General features: G+C 40.1%; 1 long non-coding RNA gene across 1 annotated transcript in view; it reads left to right on the forward strand.

Moving 5' to 3' along the window:
• Nucleotides 1–21,433, forward strand: part of LOC120738719 — a 99,337-nt gene that overhangs the window by 2,870 nt on the left and 75,034 nt on the right. The window contains exon 2 of the long non-coding RNA XR_005697044.1: nucleotides 1,392–1,506. This is a non-coding gene — a long non-coding RNA (uncharacterized LOC120738719). The remainder of the gene's footprint in view (nucleotides 1–1,391; nucleotides 1,507–21,433) is intronic.

The raw sequence follows: 21,433 nt of genomic DNA on the forward strand, positions 1-21,433 counted from the left end.
GATTCCTAAACCTTCTCAACCAGGTATGTCTAAACCTAATACTGAGTCCCAAACCTAAAGACAGTCTTTATCATGAAATGTAAGAAATTATGTTAGAATGACTTGCTTTTTTTGTCCATAAAGTGAAATCAGCACGAGGAAAACAAGCCACACACACATGAACCGAATTGCTAAAGCAGCTTGGAAAATATGTAATCTTGCAGTTGCCAATTTCTACATGGTTTACTTTGGTGATTTTTTTTGTTGCGTCTCTGTGTCATACTTAAGTCAGTCTCTTTGGCCTACTTAGGCGTATTGTAAGTAGCACACTGAGCTGCAAGTCGTTTCCCTGTAGACTCAGGCTGAATAATTGAGTGGTGCCGAGGCAGGGTAATAAGCTACACTGCCACTGTAATAACCTGCTGGACAATGTGTGAGTGTGCGCTCATGTTGCATGGGCGCGGTAATGGCTGCTATTACTCGAGGGCTGGGGAAGCAGACAGACGCTGCTTAAGGAACCAGACATGTTATGTGAGCATATGTGCTTCGGTGTCTTTCGCATGCAGGCTGCAGTACAGATGCATGACCAGTTTAGTAATCTCAGTATCTAATGAATCATCTAGAGTAGGTTTCTGCCACAATTTACATCAGTTTATTCCCCATATAGTGATTTTCTCTTAATATATGTATGTCGTTTTTTATTCACTCAGTTTGATATAATATGAATTAGAATGTGAATTACAATGACATCATATCTATAAATAACTTCTACACAGTAATAGACGTACAGAGAAAAATAAGAAGTTTAAAGACAGACAGCTGAAGTTGCCATGTGTGACCAGATGTATCAAACAAAACAAAAAAAATGTCACTGACAGGTTTCATGTTAAATCTCATAATTGGTATGCTACTCAGTTTGACCCACTTTCAAAGGTGCTCTTGTTACCTGAAGGTAGAATTTTTATATACCAAATATTTTTTCTGCCCCCCACTGGTTTGCTTCAACTTTCTCCTCTTGTGTGTGTATATCTGAGAAATACTCCCCACTGTGAAATGGTACACACAACTCAGCAGTTTCCTCGCTGCCAAGCGCCAGTATCACTCTACAGCTGAATGAACCCCACCCCTGCTGTAATCTCAAACCAGCATCACTTAGATCCCATAAATTCTTAATGCACAGTCCTAAACCTGAAATTCTTCAAAACCTCCCTCAAGTTTCGCTCTGCTCGGTCCTCTTTTCATCTGTTTCTCTTTGGACGACAGACCGATTGGCTGCTTATTTGATTGATTTCTTGATGCTACTTAATAATTCAAAACTAAATGATAAACAAAATCCAGGTCCTTAACAGAGACTATACATCACATTGCCTGATGTCACCATCCTTCCTCCTTCTGTTTTGTACCTTTCACAGATGAAAGCAATGCCTCCTGGTTACTGAAACATGACAAATCAGAAGGAGAGTGGAAGAAAAGCCATTCATCACAAAGTTGGAGTTGACAACTGTTTTTCTGCAGCGTTGTGCATAGGTGAGTGTTTTTTCTCCCCTGGCTCTGTGTACACTTTGAAATACCCATCTCTTGCTGTTGTACTAGTGTATATGAGAACTGTGCGGAAATATTGTTCTTTTTGTGTTGTGCACAAAACCGACTGCTGCAAACGGACACCCAGACATTTCTTCTTGGCAGCCGTGTCTCCCTCCTTTTGTCAGTCTGTCCATGTCTTCATTTTGATTCTGACGTTTATCCACCGCCCCACGTTGACAACCAATATAATACCCTGTCATTCATTCACCTTGTTGCTTGGCTTGGGTCGCTCTAACAGAATCACCCTATTACCCAACTAACTAACTTGTGATATCACACACACATACATACACAGGCATTGAGTTTAAGCTGTCTATGTGATGGATGTGCCCTCTCAGACAGGACTGCTGTGTGTTGCATCTCAACCTTCAGCCTCACCTTCAGGCTATTACTAAGGCAGTGCTCTGTGTGTGTGAAGAGGGAGAGTGTTTGATCATCAGGACTTTTACCCAAAGTACTGTGCACTGTGTTAAAACACACACACCCACACACACAGGGAATCTCCCCCTTTTCACTTTCTCTCTCTGTCACACACATGCACACACAGGCTCCTAGTGTCTGATAAAGACCTTTTTGGCAGAGGCTCTCCTCTGTGCTGTGGGCTCATTAATGCTCCGAGTGTGTCCCTGTGACTGAGGACTAAGCCCTCAGCCCTTATCAACAACAGCAGGCCTCGTCGGCTACACACATACACACCAACACGCACAAAAATAGACACACAATGGATTATGAAGAGTGTGGATAAGTCGCCAACATCAGCTCAGATATCCCCTTACAGGACAATGACAGACACCCTCTCTCCCATCCCACTGTCACAGTCATGGAGAGTGTGTTTGTGCTTAAGGGCTGGAGGGGAAGTGGATAGTACTGCTTTCCAATTGATCCGTTTGTATTTGTTGATCCATCTGTACACAGTCCCTATCATGGATAGGTCATTTTTGTCTGAGCGTGTTGGGTGCAAACTTGGGCATTGTTCGCCGTGTGTTATTTCAGCTCAGGATGACACAAAAGCTTACGCCTACTCTCCTTGTGAGTACTATTTGTTTCCTTTAGCGCACACACAGATGCTCGCCCAAACACAAACTGTGTGGTTATTTGCATATTTATTACTGCACTGTGCTTGTGCTCAACAAATTGATTGTCTGTGTGTGTGTGGTTAACTGGGTGTTGGTGTGGACTAACGTTACAAACCTGGTTCAGGAAGGACAGTATGGACAGATGCTGGTTTATGGCTATTTCACGTTGGCCCAATTTGTTCAGCTTGGTGTACTATTATTATTCCTTTATCCTGATGCACAGCAACACCCACCTAGCACATTCAGCCACATGCACATACCTGCATACCTGGGCAGAATGCTACACATGCATTACCACCATAGGACTTGTAAGCCATTTGAACTCTGGAGGGATTTTTACTGTAGTGGTTGTGATCTCATTGCGTTGGGGTTTTTAATGGGTGTGCTTAGGTGTACATATATGTCAAGCAGAAGTGCAGATACTGTCTTAAATGACATAATACTGTTTATTAGTGTATAAGCAACAGGTTATCAATAAAACAGGTTCCTTGTGGATCTCTTTCTGCAGACAGCATTTGATGATGGTAGGACTTTCTACAGAATAGTGGCACGAGAAGCATTTCTTCTTCAGCAAGATGGCAGCACTTGCTGTGTAGCAACAACTGAATGAACTGACTGTGGATGGTGTCATTATCCCAGATGGATAAAATTACTAAATGAATTAAAAATAAAAAAATAGAATAAGTTGACAAATACAAATAAGTGGACTTTAAAACACCTCTATTGGGCATGCCCCTGTACTGTAGCAGCACTGTACTGTTTTTATCATTTCATTGTTTTATTTAAAAAAAAAAGTGTGTTATTAAAAAATTTGTTTTTCAGGAATGCATGCACAAATTCTGCATTTTAATAAATGTTCTCATAGATTTTCAGTGGATTTTATTGGCCTGGGAGTCATGACAGTTGTTCCGCCTCTTAAAGCCCTCCAAGCAAAAACAATGCAAATTACCAAAATGTATGTTGTCATTTTTATTTTTATTTTTATTTTTATTTATTTATTTATTTTTAGATGCACGGGCTTCATCTCGTCACGTCCCTCTTTCTCCTTCATCTCACTCCTGAAATTACTCTTGGAGCAGCAGATGCAGAATTTACAGCATATACAAAAACATTGTTTTTAAATTTCATTCGGAGCTTTTTAATCTTAGCTCTTTATACAAGAGAACAAGTGGACCGGATGTCCTCTGGTGGGTTCAGATCTAATCATGTTGAAAGGCAGCCAGTGTTGCTTGCGGCGCTCGATAATTGGTTGACCTCAGAACCGCTCCAACTCTTTTTGAGGATTTGATATTTTAAAGCTGATGTTAAAATGGAAACGGCTGGTACTAACGATGGTTCTCCCTGCTTTGCTGTCTAATTCATCAGATTGTCCTCCTAGATTTGGAACAGTCGGGCGTCTGGCTTCTTACTCACAGCGATGTTATGATTAATATGGCTCATTAATAACTACATCTCAGGCCTGGAGAGATGGAGAAGCAGAAAGGGCAGGTTTTGAGTGAGAAACAGTGGGAAAGCTTTGTCAGTGATGTAACAACACTTGGAGAGGGAGCCGAACTTGAGAACACAATCTGAAATGAGTTTGTCGGTTTACTTGTCAATGGTTTATTATGTTGGAAAATTTGGGAAATTTATATATCTGCCTTTTTTGTTTATGTGTTGAGTGGGCAGGATGTGGTGGGCTGTATGTGCTGTGTTAGTTTTGTGTATGTGTATGATTGTAGCCTTGGCATATCTGGTGCATGTGTGTGTTCCTTTTTTCTGTTAAGGGAATTGAGAAGCATCTCTTTAATTTGGCCTATAATTGAATTTGGCCCATGGGCATGCCATAATCTTCAGAGAGATGGCAGCAGATGAGAAGGGGATGAGAAGAAGTGGCAGAGAGAAAGAGAAGGGGACAAGAGGAGAGGCAGCAGAGAGAGGGAGAGGGTGGAGAAAAAGGAGGTGGCATATGGACGGGAGATGAGAAAATGTATAGTGGGAAGAAAAGGGGGATAGTAGGGAGGCAGGGGATGGGGGAGGACACAGCATTGCATCCTCAGTCATCTGTGAGACTTCATAAGTACTGGGTGCATGGGCGAGTGGCTGGCAGTCAAGTCAATATGACATATGAATATTGCAGGAGCCATTCTCTCGCCTCCTGCCCTCCTCAATTATTAACGTCTGGCTCAGAGTTGGCTCAACTTTTACTTGAGGCATTCCTCTCCAATACTCCTGAAAACGAATGAGAAACACAGACAGATGGACAAATAGACATAAAGACAGCAGAAAAAAGGCAACAGTCAAGTAGACAGCGAGGCACACAATGTAGATGGAGCAGAAAGAGATGAGGTTTTCAACATTCCCGACAGTTCATGTCTGCAGAGAAGAAATGGACTTTGTTGGCTCATTTCAAACAGACCAAAATAAAGGAAAGATCTGCAGCACTAGCCATACAGATGGCCACCCTGCTCAGGTCAGTGTGTCTTCAGGCAACATGTTTGATAACAAGATGTCTGTTACACTCCATATTCACAAATGTGCTAATGTTAAATGTTTTTGAAGGGTGTGAAAGAAATTAAAGATCTTACCCTTTGAAAAATATCAATACTGTGGAGTTGTGTGTAATGGTAATTTGCAAACATCAGGTTAAAAAACACATGGAAGTCATAAATAATTTGTTTAACTGTAATGGTTTCAGTTTTAAATTACAGATCAAAGCTCATTATATTTCTGATTTCTTTTTGTCTGCTTTATAAGGCCTGACTATACTTACTGACCACTTTATTAGGCACACCTGTTTTGCTCATTAGCAGAAAAAATCGAATCAGCCAATCACTTGGGGCGATCGTGGCTCAAGAGTTGGGAGTTTGCCTTGTAATCGGAAGGTTGCTGGTTTGAGCCCCGGCTTGGACAGTCTCGGTCGTTGTGTCCTTGGGCAAGACACTTCACCCGTTGCCTACTGGTGGTGGTCAGAGGGCCCGGTGGCGCCAGTGTCTGACAGCCTCGCCTCTGTCAGTGGCTACAATGTAGCTTGCCATCATGTGTGTGATAGTGTGTGTGAATGGGTGGATGACTGAACGTTTAAAGCGCTTTGGGGTCCTTAGGGACTAGTAAAGCGCTATACAAATACAGGGCATTTAGCATTTGGGCGTGTAGACATCCTCAAGATGGCATACTGAGTTCCCTGTACCCACAGATCCCAGTCCAATGCAGCACCTTTGGTGGAACAGGAGAGTCTCATCGTGATTGTGCAGACAACAAATCTGCAGTAACTGTGTGATCTTATCACATTAGTACGACCTAAAAAAACATGAGGATTTTTTCCAGCACCTTGTTGCTACAACAAATTAGGGTAGTTCTGAAGGCAAATGAGGGTCCTGGCAAGGTGTACCTAATAATAAAGCAGCTGTTATATGTATATTAAACGAATAACTAGTCTGTTATGGTAACTTGTAGGGAATGTCATCATTTTTACTGCACCCTGTACTCAAGGGTGCAGTGCTAGAGAAAGCTAACACTTATTTTTAGGGCTATAATCTTTAAAGAGTGGTCAAAACATGCCCAGGGAGTGTCAGAAAGTATTTTTACTTTAAATTACATCATTGGTTGCTGAATTCATCTGAAACATATGGTTTGTGATATATATATATTTTCAGTATAAATTGGAAATGTGCAAAAAAAAGGAGCTTAATCTATAATTGAGAAAACTTTTGTTTTGGTGCCATGCTGTCATCTTTCATCCATACTGCATAAATGCACAGAAATGTAAGGTAGTAGTTATTCACAGCAGACTCTAATTGGCTTCAGTCATCGTGTCAGGAGGTGGACCCAGTCGACCTACGTGCTACGAGCTACACTGCTGATATGCTAAACATAAATTAAGCAGGATGTTTGGAGGATGACCATTAAAATGACTGATAACTAATGTCATTTCCAATTAGTGTTAAGTATGATTTAAAAGCATTAAAGTGTGACATTAAGCCTCTGAGTGTGTCACATCGGATATGCACAAGTTCATGACCTTAAATGTGATGAATCCATGAAATAAAGTTTTGAATAGGTCACAGCTGCTACACTGATTGAGTGTGACTCTTTGTCCTTGAGTGACATCATCATTGGGCAAAGTGTTACCCTGATGCCAGCCTAGTTGCTGACATTATGGCTCTTGTTGACCCTACTGGCAGGTGAGGTACAAAGATACCAAGGTGGGAGAGGTGGGCAAAGAGGTGCTGTAATGTAACAAGGCCAGAGGGTGGGGAGGGTCAAATTAATTGACAGGGTGTCAGCACAGCAACAGGGTGATCAGGGCGTAAGAGCTTCTACCCAGCTGGGTAGTAGATTTGGAAAGTGGATGTCAAGGTCTCCTATGCTGTTTACACACTTCACACAAAAAGTCCACATTCACAAACACACACAGGCACACACGTTGCCTGTGTTTTCAGTGCTGACCTTGTTGGGCTGACAGAGTTAGCAGGCGCAACACCTCTCTTTGGCAGCATCATCTGTTTGCTTAGAGCAGAGCAGTGCATTACTGTGTGTATGTGTGCTTATCTGCATTGTCTGTGACCCCCCTCATTGGACTTAGTGATTCATCCCTTACATATCCACAAGTTAAGGCATTGTAGAATAAACAGGAAAAGAGTGAGAAAGGGTAGAAAGAAACGATGGGTTTTCAGTTTGCTGTGTTACATTGTAGCTTGTTGTTCTGGCTTTGGCAATAACAGATCAGATAGTCAAGTTCAGTTCAGACAGTTAAGTTCAATCTTTGAACTTAACTCATGAAAGCAGAATTGACAAGTTACACACATGCAGCTTTAGGTTGTTTTTTTTCCAGCCTGCATCTTTATAATCTTTTTGCATCTACATTCAACGTGTGCTGTTCTGATTAGGTCCCTGCTGTGAACACGCAGAATCAGAGTATTTGCTCCTGAGTGAAGATAAAAGAGTGAGCTACATCTTTTCATGCCCAAGAGGCATCACCCATACAGAAAAGCAATAAAAAAAAAAACCATAAGAATCACCCATTTAAAACAGCAGTGAATGCCTTGTAAGGCTTGCATGTCTCTCACTTTTACTCATGAAAGTGGGCATACGCTCATGTTTTGGCCTGTATAGTGTGAATGTGTTGTCCTAGTTCACCTAGCATTTTCTGACCTTTAGTCTTATTTTGGCTGAGGCTGAATTTTTAGAGCATGAGCAGTTGGTCTGGTTACCGCGGCTCACTACATGTTCAGTGTTGACTGAAATATACCAGCTAATGCTTGGTCAGATTCTTAAGCTTGTTTATTTTACCCAACGGATGCTTGCAATACACTGACTCGCTCACAAATCAAACATGATTTTCATGGGGAAAAAAGGAATTTGTTGAATTTATTTATGTTTCCAAAGTAGAAGATTTTTTTTCCCCCCTAACACCTTAATTTTTGTCTTACTTTGATCACCTTTTAATATTTTGGTTCATCTGGTTGTTGGGGTTTTCTCTGTTTTCCCTGTATTATTGGAGGGTCTTTACCTTACAATATGAAGTGCCTTGAGGCAACTGTTTGGTGCTATATAAATAAAACTGAATTGAATTGAATTGAATGTTTTAGAGTTGGTATTGTTACTTTATAATGTTAACAGAGTTTTTGTTACTGCTGCTTCCAGAACCATTAAAAGAGGCGACAAATATGTATACAGATGTTAAGAGTCATGCTTCATGTGACTCTAGGCAGTACTCTGAAAAACTAAGTGCACCCCGTGATTGTGTAGCATTTTGTAGAACCACCAGCAATAGCTTGATGTAATCATGGTCGACTCAATTACTACAAGGTGCCCAGGTTGTGTGGCTATAAAACAAGCCCTAATCATCATCCCTCCTGACAGTAGGTATAAAGTCTTTGTGCTTTAAACCACAAAGATTGGTTTTCACCAAATGTGGTGCTCTGCCGTCTTCCCAAACACCTCCACCTTGGTCTTGTCTCTTCCAAAGGATATGGATCCAAAAGTCTTGTGGTTTGTTGAAATGCAACTTTGCAAACCTAAGTCATGTTACCATGTTCTTTTTAGAGAGAAGGGGCAACCCTTCCCAACAAGCCGTACTTGTTTAGGGTTTTTCATGTACTCAGGAACTGTCATGAACTTCTCTGAGTAGTGCATTGTCTAAACTTGGACCCTGTGAACTTTAATTTTCACATGGCTCTATGGTGTATTGCCACTGAGCCTAACAATATGACTTTGGGTCCATATTGCTCTGCCCTAGGAGAAGGTATAGATTATTTTGAAGCTTTCTAACAAGATATATTTTATATATATATATATATATATATATATATATATATATATATATATATATATATACACTTTTTTTTTAACTTGCCTGGAAGGGTTTGAATATGTGTATGGACAGACTGGTAAGTGAGAATGTTTGTGTGCTCAGATTCAGAGTGGCTAAAATGCCTGTATTTGTGTAGCAGTGTCCCTGGCTGTGCGTTGCTGTTGTAGCAGTGATTGACGAGGAACTGTGAGTGTGCAGTATAGGAGCAGAGCTCAACCCCATTTGACTGATCTGTAAATATTCCCTCTTTCTGCTGCCTCAGCAAGTCTCTGCAGGAGCACAACACATGGATCACAATGGCAGGGTACAGGCAGGGAGGGAGCAAGAGGTGTGGGGAAAACTAACAAGTACAGGCGAATGATGCAGGCTGGGGGGCTATGGGGACTGGAGAAATGGTTGGAGGAAACAGTGAGAGAAGAGTGGGGCTGCAGAGCTCTTTTCATCAGAACTGCAACACTGGGTCCTGAGGCCCTGTTGGAGCATAGCCAGAACCACAAAGCAGCAAACACAGAGGTTCAGTTTACTCTTTTTTTTTTTTTTCCTGTTGTTCTTGCGCTCTGTGTATCTCTGTCCTTCTTTCATGTATCACATCTTAATCTAACAAACTCACAGTGGAAATTGCAGGGAAAGATGCGATGTGTCTCAGTTCATTAGGAGGTTTGAAATTCTGGTGCATAATCAAAAATATGAACAAAGTCGATGCTGGTTAAAAAGAGGGTAATTGGAATAATTAGGTTTTAATAACTAGTGTGTTTAGGAAATATAGAGCTAAAGCTAAAAGACAGCAAATTTTTGGACTGAGAGCAACAGACACCAACAGAGAAACCCAAAGAGAGAGAGGTGCAGGTAGCGAGGCTGTTACCTCAGTCTTGCTCTCCTGGGTGTTCAGTCGCTCTCTCTCTGCAGTCATGGTGGGAGGCAAATGCTTGGCTTCAGATGAAATGGACATATTGATATTAAAGGCCGCCCCTGCAGTGGAGCATTCCTAGGTAATTGTCTAAAGTAAAAAGACATTTTAGTCATGACCTTTTTGAATCTATTTCTTTTACACATTTCTGTCTGATGCACTCATGCACTCACAGAAATGCGCATACTCTCATCTTCACATGCTGAGTGTTTTGGGGTGGAACTAAAATCTTTTAAAGCCACTTTGTAAGGTTGGTCCATTGGCTAATTCTATTCAGTGTGAAATGAAATTGCAAGCCTCGGTGAGGCATGTCCAAGTCTTGATTCAGAGGCCTGCAGCTTCTTTAAAGGCAGGATTTAAAAAGAGCAAAGGTTTGACACAAAGTGGCTTTGTTGATTGCATGAAATTAGGTCCTGCATATAGGCTTTTTACACAGCTCTGCTCTTTTTCTAGACCCTGTTCTCCTTCTTACTTATATAAAGCCTGCGAGCATTTCCATTACTCTTTTGACAGAAGCCTATGACAAAAGCGTTCCTGTGTGGTAATATGATTACATTAACATGGAGGAATGGAGCCAGTTGGTCCTAGAAAGCTCAAATCAAACAGGCTCTTGGAATGTCTGCTATTGCATTTAGCAAGACAGAGACAACTGGAGATCTTCCAGTGTTATTAGAGAGCTTTGTCATTCTTTTAACTTTGGTACCTGTTTATAATTTGTATCTATCCTCTTGTGTCTGTTTTGCATTGTCTCAAGGGGATTCTTGAGGCTCAAATACTGCCAAAATAGATCAAACTTAGCTACCAATGAACGTAGTAGCACTGTTATCTGCTGTCATGGCGTGGTTCACAAGCAATGTGTGCAGTGCATAGCATAGCAATAGAGACCAGAGTGCCTAGAGATGCACCGATCGATTGTCCAGGGACCAGAATTGGCGGATTTAGTGTTCTCAGTCCAGACCAGTTACTGAGTGACTGGCTGGTTGGCCTTACGCATGTCTGATTATGATCCTTTTCATACATGTACAACACGCACATAGTGGTGCAGGTAAGTAAATTGGTTTTAAGACATGTTTTAAAAGTGGTAAATCCCCTTAACCCTGCTGAACATGGATGTTTTAAAGAAGCTAACAAAATGAAAGTGGGTCTAGTTAAAGCTGACCAGAAATCAGAGCCAGCTGTAAGGGCCCATTTTATCCACTAGACATTGGTTGCATCATGTACTGACCGTGATGTCATCACACACCTAAATGTATTTATACTTCCTGTATAGCCCATGTGCTGCAATGGCAAAACACACGGGGGTTACACAAGTACTCGACTAGCTGAAACGACACCAAAACATGGCTTGCACCAGTGGATGTGATGCCACTTTTGTCGTACAGTAAACAGCGAGTATAATGTTCCCATACGCCAGCAGTTTCGATATGAGCAGTCAGAACATCAAAGCATTTACAAGGAAAATTATGGAGATGAGTAAAAAAGAGAAAAGAGTCAATGTCCTGTTACCTGGTGAAATTATAAACGTAATGGAAAATGATGTAAGCACATTTCTTTTGTTTATATAAATCTTTTGCTTTTGTTTGGTAACGTAAAATATGTTAGGTAAATGTCAATATATACAGTATGGCAGCATTTTTTTTTTTAGATCCTGTAATTTAACTATTTACCACTTGAAGTAACTCTTAAAGCTCCTTTTTAAATGTATTCCAGGTCGTTTTATAGAACAAAATTGATGCGTGTGGATCAGAAGTTAGAGTCAGGGTGGTGTCCGCTTATGCAGCTGTGTGTGAAAAACTGTATGGGGGAAAGAGTTATTGCATTTTGGGGGAAATGATAACATTTAATAGGTTATTTCATTATGAAAATAACATTTTGCATTAAAGATTTTTTATTTTTTTTTGTATATGTTGCCAATTATAGTGGAATCAGAAAACATCAGCATTGGGAGGTCACCTTTAATGTCAGACACACAAATCAAAAATCAGAATTAGCCAAGAAAATTATATCTTTAATGCGTTAAACTTGCTGCTGAAAGCCAATGGGCAAATGAGGGCTGGACGTATTGACAAAGTGGTTGTTGCACATGAAGGTTACCTTTCTCGCAGACGGTGCGACTCATGTCTTATTAATGTGTTTTTGATTTGGCAACTTATAAAATCTTAGTTGTGTGTTCTTTACCCTGCTGCTGTTACACCCCGACACAGTTTAGGCATGTTTTTAGGCAATTAGTTCTTTTTTTTGCTAGCAGAAAGAATTGACTTGTGTTGCATGAATAATTTGATTTGTATTGCATGAATTCAGAATTGAAATCATGCAATACAAAGTCGCTGGAGATTCGTTAATTGTTTTCCTTTTTGTGCGTGTGGGACTTAACTGTTCGGTTTTTCATTTGAGTGAGAAAAGCAAGTGTTTCATGCTCTTGAAACACTCTGTTGTTCCACCACTAAGTGCTATTGTTCTAGTTCAAGACAGCATTTAAACTTATGTATTAAATTTGTGTTTTGGTTAAAAATAGGCTGTCAAAACACCATCTGAAGTTGACAGGTCTGCACTGACACTCCCCTATATGGATATTATACAAAGCACTTTAAGACACTATACAGAGTATTATAGGAAGCCATTGAAGGCAAGCAGTGATGCAGGCTGCATAATTCAGTGCTATTCAGCTGTCATATTTTATTTTCAAGTCATACTTGAATTACTTGGGTAAACTGAGTGTAGACACACTTTGCATTGTTCTTCAGACTGGCATTGGTATGATGTGATTAAAGAAAGCGTTTAGTTTTTCTGTTCTTTTAAAGATTTTTCCATGTCTGTAGTTTGCTAGACAGGGTTGTATTTAGTTTGCCAGGTGATACATGAACCTACTTGACGATATTATTAAGCAAGAGATCTTTCTGAAGATAACAATTGAGCCTTTAAAACCTTTTCATACTTCACAAAAACCCAGATGAGATCAGTGAACCATGAAACCAACAGCGAGTGATTCAAAGCACAGACAAATTTGTTCAGATGAAGGCTTATTGAGAGAGGTTTCATCAGACAAATTAATAATACTGAGACAGATATGAAAAGCACTGTGTTATATATACAAGTATTTTAAACTAATGTTGCCTGTGGAGTCCAAAGAACTGCTGAGAACATAGCAGTTAGGCATAAAGACTTGTTTTTAGACAGTGTTGTTTATAATGAATGCTGTACCACACTGGAGGCCATAAATGGACAAGAACATCACCTAGTGATGGTCTGAGCTGGAATATTGGAAAGTGAGAAAATGTATCAGACTATATGTTCTCTAAAGAGCACCATTATCAGTATACATTGAATTAACAGCTGGAACCTGATGGTAGAGTCTGAGCTATGTCAAGTGTTTGGAAACTGCTGCTATGAAAGGGTACATTTTAACTTGAGGAGCCAGCAGATCTCCCAAGTATCACTCTCTTTTACACAACATTCAAATTCAGCTGCTGTGGTAAGAAAAGCTAATGGATGCTCTTTAGGTTTGTACAGAGTAAGAGGTGCTTCAGCTAAGAAATATGCCGGAGATACCCTATCTATGTAAAAATAAGTGCATAAATAGATAATAATTGAGTGGTGCTTATGATCCTGATTAGTGATTTTTGTGCACACTAATTTAGTTTAGTCGAAGCTAGTCTATAACAAATTACAGCAGCCCATATATTTGTGATATCAGGAAAATAACCTTTTCTGCTTTAAACTTATATTTAATCTTTGCACACTAAGTGTTTTTAGACACCAAGTTGTGGAAAGTTGTGGAAAGGTTTCAAATTTATTTTACATACTTCTCAAAGCTTAAGATTCATACTGAAGTTTCCAGTTTTTCTCTTGTAATTGTCTGTCATGCACTCTGCATGATAAAAAGGCTGCAGCCTTACTCTAGCACATTCACGCTGATGCTCTAGCCTGTCTCTAACAGTTTCATATTCCTGCCTAAAACTCAGTCTGGTGATGCAATGGATACCACTAAGCACAGAGCAGAATTTATTTCACAAGCTGACATTACTTTAAACTATTAGACCATATTTGGTTTAGCTTTATGTGCTTATCAGTTTGAGGATTTGATAGATGTGCGTGTGTACTGTAAATGTTTTTGCGGACACTGACGTTAGAAAGGACAGAAAGGACAATACGGCTATTGTGGTGATTGATCTTTAAAGTTGAGTGGTTTCACATCTGATATCAGGTCGGACAAAACATCCCACTCTTAACACGCCTGCGTGTCACTCTGTGTGTGAAAGCAAGGGGAGAAGTGGGCATTATAACCTCGTTATGACCCCAAGTTGTTCTCGTAATTAAAAGATAACCTTTAATGAGGCTTTGTCCTCAGAAGCGCTATCCGTGGAAATGTCACATTTAACCAGACGGGAACACATCCTGGGTTTGCACGCACATACATGCGCGCATTAATGTGAACACACACCCATAAGCACATACACATACAGTGGGGAATGTGTTAAAAGTGTCCTGTCATGCCATAAATGTCATCTGACTGTAACATTCAGGGACTGCCTCTGTGCTTTTTGCAGATGGATCGTGTGGGTGGGAAGGAAACGGGCTGGGAAAGATCAGCCTGTCACAATGTGTTGTCATCATGTATTGAGGAGAACAGTGAGCTGAACACATGAACAAATTAGTGTAATCTGCACATAGTTTTTTATGAAGTCAAGTTATCATAGCAGAATCTGTTCCATACAATTAAATATCTGATTATTGAACCTGATTTTCTTGACAAAACAATGTCAGAATCATTTCATTATCAGGGTCTCTGGCAGCTGTGCATTCTCTAGATTGGGTTTAAACCCAGCAGGGAGAAACTCTTTGCACAATCAGACCCACTGCTCTCTCTGTGTGCTCAGCTTCTTTTTGATCTCTCCTCTCTTTTCTCTTTTCTGCACGCTTTCTTCTATTTGCCTCCTTCCTGCTTCCTATCTGGCTTTTCTTTGAACAAAAACAACTTTTTCTGACAGCCCATTTATGAGGAGATGGATTGATGTGTGTAAGTTGTATTTTCAAAGATACACCCCCACTAAAAAGGAAACCTAAACACACACTCATACTTAAACACACAGATACACACACGGAGTACCGTTTCACATACTGCTAGATATCCATCAGGGAGCTATTGTTTGTAATAAGGTTAAACCTTGCACTGGTTGTGGTCACTGAGGTAAGCTCCTGAGCTGACATAGTTTTTTATTAGGAGTAAATAGATTTGGCTGGAAACTACTCCCCACACATTCATTTGACAAAAGCAATAAAGTCAAGCTTGAACTCTTATGACACTTGGATAGTTCTGCGGGGCTTTTATGATGCTGCTTTATTTAAATATCCATGAATATATCAGAAATGTATAGATGACTCTCCACGTCAGATAACTACTCAGATAATTTTGGAAGAGGAAATAGGATTTCTTTGAATGAGATGCAAGAAATACTTGTAGGTTACGAGTATATGAGAGACATCCTGTGCATGTACACACACACACACACACACAAATGCAATGTACATTTTAGCATGTTGGCGTTAGGGGGGGAAAGTGACGTGTTTGGCTATTCATTGCTGCTGTAGCAGAGAGTGAGGATGTGTAAGTGTCATTTCACTGTAAATCGGTTTAGAAGTGAAACTGTCAGCTTGCATCAAACAGATACGTGACGACTTTTGAATGCTGAAGAGGTGCGTGTGTGTGTGTGTGTGTTTGTTTATGTTGGCTCTTCTGCACTGCAGCCTAATGCAGAGACGTACTCTTCTACTGTATTGGCTACATCCCACACCCTTGTGCATACACGCGCACGTACACACACGCTGGCTTGCATAGTGTCAAGATGTACCAGCAGACACAATCACATAGACATTCCCCCTGCATCTTGTGCTCTCGTCACGCCTCCCTGACATTTTCTCATTGTCTGAATCTGAGATGAATACACACACAAACAAACACACACATACGCAGTCGCACAAATTATACCACCCGCACGAACACGTTCTTTAGGTTAGAGGACAATTTGTTCAGCATCTGTGAAATTAGACATGGGGTTACAATGTAGCCTTTTCAATACTGATCACTGTCAAGTCTCTGCGTTAGTGTGTCTCTCTGTGTGTGTGTGTGTGTGTGTGCATTTTATTCAGAAGAGAGTTAAAAGAAACTCATTGTGTTAAGTTGTTTTGTGAATTTGTAGTGAGCCCCAGTGGTTTAACTTAATTCATGTAGCATAAGCAGAACATCTTCACCTTCTATATATTTATGGACCTGCAACATGATGTTTTTTTCTTCATGTGGCTGAAAAAACTGCTTTGTGTAGGAGTGACTAGGGCTGGGGTATCGTCACTGATTTCTAGAATCGATTTGATTCCAATTCACAAGGTCCCGATTCGATTCCATTCGATTTGAATCGAGGAAATTTTGCCTCGTATTATAATTCTGATCACTTATCAGTACATATCTATATTTTTTATATCTATAAAAAGAAAGCTGACACTTGTGAGACTTTATCAAAGGTAGCTCGTCTTCTGACACGTACTAAAAGATGTGAACACATTTCCCCGGTGCTTGCCTCTCTTCATTGGCTCCCTGTCCGCTTCAGAATTAACTTTAAAATTTTATTGTTAACTTACAAAGCCCTGAATGGACAGGCTCCCGGGTATTTGTCTGACCTCTTGCAGACTTATACCCCCTTTAGATCTCTTAGATCAAGTGATCTTTTGCTTTTAGCTGTACCAAGGTCGAGACTGGTTCATAGAGGCGATCGAGCATTTGCAGTCGTAGGAATAATTTACCCCTATACATCAGACAGGCTCCCACTGTCAATCTTTTTAAATCTTATCTTAAAACGCATTTTTATTTACTGGCTTTTAATACAGCATGAGAGTTATTTGTTAATTCATATTTGGTGTTTGCTATCAATACTCTAAGTTATTTTATTAGGTATGTTGTATTCTTGTACAGTTATTTTATCATGTATACTGTTTTAGCTGTTTGGTGGTTTTAGAAATTTTGTGAGGTTTAACCTGAGATTCTGGCGTTTCGGGCAAAATAAATTTATATTTAAAAATCAATCAATTCAGGATTTTAATGAATCGATATCATGTTATCCAAGCCACAATTGATTTTAATCGATAAATCGATAATCAAAACCCACCCCTAGGAGTGACCGCCTTAGGCCTTCAAGGATCTGTAAGCCATTATGGACCTCCAACCTTTTATTTTCCATTAGTAAGCTATCACTTTGCAAGCCTTCTACTAGTTACGTTTATTGTAACATTTACGTTTAGCTATGTTTGCAATGTCGTTTTGAAAAAGTAGTTTTCCACCTTGTTGTATGCAGATGCTGGGGGCTTACTATATGACTAAAAAAAAAAAGCTGAAACCATGGATTTTATAGTAATATTGCCATAGAAAACAAAAGGGGGAGGAGGGGACAGATATCATATTAAGTGCATATATAGCTTATGATGATCGTATGTTTTGGTTGCCCCTCAGGCTCTGACATATTTTTCTGCTTCCATCAAGCATTAATATGCAGTCTGATGTTGACTATTACCCGTGTTGCCAACTGTTTCTGCTTGAGCTATGCTTGCTTGATCTCTGATGTGTTGCTGTTGTTTTTTTGTTTGTTTGTTTTTTGTCCTTGTTTAAGTGCAGCTAATTTTCCCGTCTTCATTATGGCAATGAGCAGCGATTACTGGGAGATATGTGACAGAACTTAACATTTTTTGTCAAATTTAAATCAAAGCAAACAAAATGTGATTTGTGTTTTTAAATCATCACCAGTCTTGATTATGTTTCTCTCTATCTTTAAGCTTCTGCAATTTCTATCTCCCATATTTTTTCTATCCTCCAGCATGTTGTGGTTTTGGGAGTTTGGTTGTTTTTGTTTCCTGTTGTGTACAGAATTGAGGGCAGAGGGTCATTTTAATGTTAGAGTATAAACTGAGTTAGTGAAAGGAAAAATAACTTTATGTGAACCCCTGTATTTGTGGGGTTACCAACAACCTCTGTGTAGCAAGTATTTTACTGCTGTGTTCCAGTTCAGATGCTGCCTGCTTCACAGGATACATCCCACTGGTGGGAGCAAAGGCCAAGGGGAAAATAATCCTCCAGTAGCTGCCCGTCAAACATTATGTCTGGTTTACATTTTATACAGTTTGTCTGAGGGCACTGTCACCTAACAGCATAAAGCTTCTGGGTTTGAATACACTGGTCATCTGGGGTCTTTTTGCATGTTCTGGAAGGCCTGGTCTCCTCTGGTTTCTCACTAGTTTTTCTCCAGGTTCCTCAATTTCCTCCCACAGTTGAGCTTGAATGGTAATTATACATTAGTTGTAGGCCTGAATGTGTGTTAATTGATGTCTTTCTCTGTCGTAGTTATGATTATCATGGAGCCTGCCCTGCATTCCACCCGTTCAACCCTATTTGGATAATGTTATTGTTGGGATACAACGATAACACGGTCGTGCAACACTTTCTGAAATTATGTTAATAAAAATCCCAACTGCTGCTCTGACAGAGTCAAATTTAGCTCGGTGTAATATAAAAATAATATGAAATAATGATAAACTGCTAACAGAAAAAACAACATAATTTGACAGCACGCATGGAATGGGTCAGTGCTGTTTTCAATAGGAGTCTCATTTGAATTGTGTGTAATGCTGAGGGATGGAGTGAACAATGGCAGTGTCCTACTAACTCAAGCAGTAGAAGTTTGTGTCTAGAGAAACCTTTGAGCTAGAACAGTCTTTGTCAGCCTTTTCAGATGAATCAGGCATTAAAATGCAGACTTACCACACTGTATGACATTTTTCTTTGCTGGTGCTACATGGGCTGCTGTTGAAGGAAGCATTGGTGGTAGTAAAATCAGAGAACTGTATTAGAAGCCCCTGTCTCTCTCTCTCTCTCTCTTTCTGTGTGTGTGTGTGTGTGTGTGTGTGTGTGTGTGTGTGTGTGTGTGTGTGTGAGAGAGAGAGAGTGAGACTGGACACTAGTTAATCAGAGCTGCCTCTGTGCTTGCTCCTTGAATCCCCTGTTGGTGAAAACTGAGTTTGTCTGGGAGCTAAAAGAGACTGGTGAATTATTAAAGCTTGCTGAAGCTTCACTCACAGAGAACCAGCAGACTACCGAGACGCACAACACACACACACACACACATACACACTGAGAGGCCAGTTCAATGTAATACCCACAGGGTACCGTACTCACAATCGCTACACATGAAGAATGTTGACTGTTCATGCTGAGCAAAGCTTGTGGATTTCACTGTTTGCAGCTGCAGACAGACTTTAGTAGCCTTTCAAACATCCAGCTATAGGCTACTCTTACTACAGCTCACTACAACAGAAAAAAAAATCATCCCACCTGGCTTACAACATTTTCAGCTTGTAGGCTGAACTCCGAGTCAGACGAGCTTTATGAAGAGCCTCTGCCTTGCACTCTAACCTTTTAAAGATTCATTCTCATGGCATTTCTGTTTTATTAGATGACCAGCTGATGTAAAATAAAAGACAAAAGTTCTGGGTTACAACCCAGTTTTTTATTAGTAGCCACACACAGCCGGCTGTTTTCGATTTGGTTGTGAATTCATGCAGTTCACAGAAGTGTAAAAAAACGTGACTCCAGGGGCTTGGATATGAAATTCTTGTCAAGAAAGACAGAACAAACGGAATTCATGAAAATGACAACCACCAACCTCCGTCCATCATACTGACTACTTTCAAAAATATCTGCTTGACATGCTTTTTATGGCTGTCTACATACTGCGATTGTTCTTAGTGTGGTGTACAAAAATGTGGATTAAAGCTGATTTGTTTGTCATCCATAGCATGCAGATATGTTTTGAACCACTATTCTGCTATAACCTTGGCTTTTGGTTCACTATCAAACTGCATTCATAGAAAAACACGGCACTACCCTTGGGAGTGTAAAGACATATTTTGATTTTTCTTTCTTTTTTTTTTGAGCCTGTAAAATAAAAGTAACTGTGCGGTGTTGCAATCCTTTGTAGGAGGCATTGACATTTTTGTCTACAGCTGTCCTGGTAAGATGTATGTTGTATATTTATACATAGTAAGTCCCTGGAATCAAAGTGCTACTTCACTTTTCTCCCCCTAGGTTTCATATTTTTTCTAGAGTAACATTCAACTGTACTGAGAAAAGACTTTGTTATTCTCTAAACATATGGGTGGAAAGAGCAGTTGCTACAACAATGTTGCAGCACATTTTTCCACTTGAGAAACAGTGAGTACAGAGAGAATAAAGCCACAGTTTATTGTGCCCAGTGGTTTAATTAAAACGCTAAAATGGAGCTCATAGTATGGGTCTTAAGCAGGAGCATGAAGTCGTTTGTGCCATCTAGATGAGCTGATGATCAGCTGATTCCTTTAAGTGCCATCTTCATAACCATCCACATAATAGAGTGCTCTTCCTAAACACTCTGCTCTATACATCTGCTGTGTGCCTGCCACATTGGCCACTAGTGTAGGGCAGGCTAAAAATGCCCATCTTTCTTAAATAGTTTACTTAATTTAAGCTGCATCAGCTGTTTATTATGACCAACGTGTTGTTCATGGATCCTTTTTACTTTTTTTTAAAAGTAAATCTTTCTCCTCACCCCACAGCTGGTTGGAAAAAAAATACTTGTCACTCCCTGATCTTCTAGATATTCTGTTTATTGAAAGGGAGTTCTTCCTTCCCACTGTTGCCAGGTGCTTAATCATAAGGGATTGTTAATATTAGTTATTAACAATAGCTGTGCTTTTATAGCCTATTAGATAATATCAGTTAGAGTCTTTCCATAGTGGGAAAAGGTAATTACCAAAATGTTTACCAAATTACCTCTAAAATAGTTTAAACTCGCTGTACTGTCCCGTGAAGAAAGATTCCACCAATCTGCAATTTCCAGATGGTTTAAACAAATGTGTTCAATTATTTGCTAATGCTGTTTGATCAAGGTCTTGTATGTAGTAATTGTAAAAGTCTTTGAAGGTGCAAGGGGTTACACAGTAAATGCCCGCATTTACTATTTGCTATCATTTTCTAGTCTTGGGAGATTGCAGCTAATCTATTCTTGCAAGCCAGTGGCAAGTTGCAGCATTATCTGCTATGTGAGGCAGCCTCCATTGAGTGCTGCTAGTCAAGCTGGCATTCATTATCAAGCAGGTAATAACACAGAGCAGTGGGCCTAACTCAACCGGCAGTGGACTCATTAATATAAACAGGACCCTAAACCCAAACTCAATTTACTTGAAAGCCTCTTTGCAGACGGGGGTTCAGTGAAGAGCCTTTGCCGGAGTGTGTGCGAGCGCGTGCGTCCGCATGTGTGTCTAAGAAAGGTATTAGTCATTCCTCTCCTACAGCCTGACACACCAGTGCACAAACAGTGCTGAGTGTGTGTGTGTGTGTGTGTGTGTGTGCGCGCGCATTACAAAGCTCCAATTAGATAGCTGATCAGTGGTGTATATTTAAGTAGTCACTCATCTCTCTTCCCCCCCCCCATATCTGTGCCATTAATGAGTCCAATTAGCACATGCAAATATTTGCTTCTAACCAGCATTTGTGATTTATCACACTGTTCACTTTTT

The sequence above is a fragment of the Simochromis diagramma genome, unplaced genomic scaffold (genome assembly GCF_900408965.1).
Source record: "Simochromis diagramma unplaced genomic scaffold, fSimDia1.1 OVJJ01000026.1, whole genome shotgun sequence".
Lineage (NCBI taxonomy): Eukaryota > Metazoa > Chordata > Actinopteri > Cichliformes > Cichlidae > Simochromis > Simochromis diagramma.